The following is a 2,921-nucleotide window of genomic DNA, read 5'->3' as shown; positions in this document are numbered from 1 at the left end:
TCTGCGATCAGCCTGGCCCAGTGTGCGAAACTGTCGCCTTGGCCCCGTCCGTCTGAGAGGAAAGCAGGTCCTCAGGGTCACGGGCATGGCTGGAGAAGCCTGGGGCCACCAGCACGTGGGCGCAGAGCTGCAGACCTGGGACGTGCAAATTGTCCTGCTGGGTGGCGTCGCCCTCGGTCTGAAAAGCTGCACCTCGACAGCAGCGCAGCTCTCCGGCCGCGCTGTGCTGCTGGTGAAGGCGGCCTCTGCCTACTCCAGGCTCAGGTAGGACACTGAGCTGCCTTGCTGCACTGCAAAGGTCATCTCAGTGCAGATGTTCATCTTGGAGGGGCTTGTCAGCTGGAACCTGCAGGAGTGGGAGGAGGGCAGCACCATGAGCTGGCAGTCGTGCGACTGAGGAAAAAGCAGCCAGGCTGATCTCACCAGCCCTTGGGCCCAGCAGGCGATCTTCTCCACGTCTAAGTAGGAGCACGTGCAGAGGGTACGCAGGAGGTACTAGCTCTGATCCGTCCGCAGCTTGTCCTCGGGATGGTGGAGAAAGCACAAACTGTCCCCCAGCAGCTGCTCCCTCCAGCACATGCACTCCAGCCCCACACGCACGCTGCAGCGCCTTGCTGGCAGCTGCCCCGTGGTGGCCGGCTCCAGGCTGAAAGAGTGCCCGGGGGGTGGCCGCAGGAACACCAGCAGGCGGTAGGAGATGCTGTCCTCCTGGATGCGCCAGGTTTCACAGCTGTCGTCCATCCCAACAGCTGCCTGCATCTGCGGCATCAAAGTCCTCTTGGAAACCACTTGGCACATTCCAAGGAGGTCGCCCACCAGCTTCTTCAGCACCTTGCACGTCTCAGGCAGGCGCTGCTCTGCCGATTCACAAGCCAAAGACTTGACACCACTGAGGTCTTCTTCGTCCTGCTCAACTTCCTCCTTCTCCTCCACCTCCTCGCTGCTGGAGCTGTCCTGCTCACTGCAGCTGACAGAGGCAAAGTTCACTTCCCTGTCCAGCCAGCAGATCTCAGCGCGCAGGACCACGGCTCCTGCCGTGGTCAAAAGCGGCCAGTGCTGCAACACAGACCGGAGGAGCCAGTCTTCCCACGTGCAGTTGCTCTGCTCCATCTCCTCCAGCAGCTGAATCATCTTCTCACGCAGATACTCCTCACGCTGCTGCATCCGCTGGGCTGTGGCCACGTCTTTCTGATGATGGGTCTTCAGCCCATGCTGGGTGGCCAGCACAATCACAAGGAGGCCAAGTCCGGCAGCCATGGCCTGGAGGAGGCGGTGACGTGCGGAAAACGGACTCCACAATCTATAAGATTGTAAAGTGGGTATGTTTATTCAGCGCCGGGCAGCACGCGGTGGGGGGGGTAGTCCCGCCAAAACCGTGCGCGGCTGACGAGGCAACTCACTTTGAATTTATACAACCCAGTGTTACATACACATGAAGTTTTAAAACACGCCTATACATATGTATGAGCTATCCCGGCTTTGTATTAAAATTAGTCCCAATGAGTCATTTGGTCGCTTTTAGCTGGTTCTTGAAGGAGGCTCCCCAGTTCTTATCAGGAACTGTCCTTGTGAGGAAGTGCAGGACTTCTGCTTCAGGGCACAAAGCAAGGCCCCTCAGTTCTTATCATGGACTGTCCTTGTGAGGAAGGCAAGACTTCCCCTCCCCTTAGGTAGTTTTCACAATAGCTAATTAGCAAAGCAGAGGATCATTTGTGTTAGCATGCACAGCAATAATTGAACAATGCCATCTCTACTAAGGTTTTTTTAACACCTTCTCTCAGCAGGAGAAAAAGGGGCTCAGCAGGGCTGGGTGGCAGGGAGCACGGGACCGGGGCAGTGGGGCAGGAGCTGCCTGGAGCTGGGGGCCCGTAGGAGAGGTGGGAGGGAACAAGGGCAGGGTTTGCAAGCACTGCAGGGATGGGAGCCACAGGCTCTTCCCAGACGGCGTTTGGGCACTGCTGGCAACAGGCTTGAAGGGGCCGCGGGCCCTGGCTGGAGCCAGCATGGGGCCCGTCCTGCCCAAGCCGCCCTGATGACCAGCCCCTGGCTGGGCTGTGCCCCGAGAAAGGGCAAGGGACACCACAGGCCCCATCCCCGCCACACAACAGCGTCCTGACGCATCCCCAGAGCCTCTCTGGGCACTGCCACCGCAGGGAGACCCGAGCACCTCTGTCCCCAGTCCCGAGGGTGGTGCCGTGCCCTGCCCTGAGTGGCTCGCCTCTCCCTCGGGGTTAGAAACCCCCTGGCCCCTCCTCTGTGCTCTCACAGCCACCAGAACAGCATCACCCAGACGGCAGGCCCCAGCCTTTGACCCAACCGCCCAGCTCAGTGGCTCCTGGCCATCACACCCAGTACAAACCCATCCGGCAGCAGGGAGCTCACAGGGACTCTCTTGACTAAGCAGGCAGACGGCCCCCATTGGTTAAGGTGCTGTCGTAGTTTAGCCCTGGTCAGGACCAGACTACGCCTTCTCTCTCTCACTCCCCCCCACACTCCAAGAGAATAGGCAGAGATAATATGAGAAAAAAAGTCTCCAGGTTTCAGATAAGGACAGGGAGAAATGCTTAAATTTACCGTTGACGTGCGGAAAACGGACTCCACAATCTGTAAGATTGTAAAGTAGGTATGTTTATTCAGCGCTGGGCAGCACAGGGGGGTAGTCCCACCAAAACCGTGCGCGCCTTACGTGGCAACTCACTTTAAATTTATACAACCAAATGTTACATACACATAAAGTTTCACAATACGCCTATACATATGCATGACCTATCCCCGCTTCGTATTAAAATTAGTCCCAAGGGGTCATTTTCATAAACTCCTCCTGTCTGGGCTTGCGCAGTGCCTCCTGGTGGTGGTCGTCGGGGGTCGTGGGGATGAAGGCAGGTGACTCCTCTTCGTCACCGCTAGTAACCTTTTGTTCT

The 2,921-nt window shown here is 57.8% G+C and overlaps 1 pseudogene; it reads right to left on the bottom strand.

Moving 5' to 3' along the window:
• Window positions 1-249: 249 nt before the first annotated feature.
• On the bottom strand, window positions 250-1,257 carry LOC147600909 (inositol 1,4,5-trisphosphate receptor-interacting protein-like 1; annotated as a pseudogene).
• Window positions 1,258-2,921: the final 1,664 nt, after the last annotated feature.

The sequence above is a fragment of the Chlamydotis macqueenii genome, chromosome 4 (genome assembly GCF_036417535.1).
Source record: "Chlamydotis macqueenii isolate bChlMac1 chromosome 4, bChlMac1.mat, whole genome shotgun sequence".
Lineage (NCBI taxonomy): Eukaryota > Metazoa > Chordata > Aves > Otidiformes > Otididae > Chlamydotis > Chlamydotis macqueenii.
This window is presented reverse-complemented; position numbering and strand designations above follow the sequence as displayed.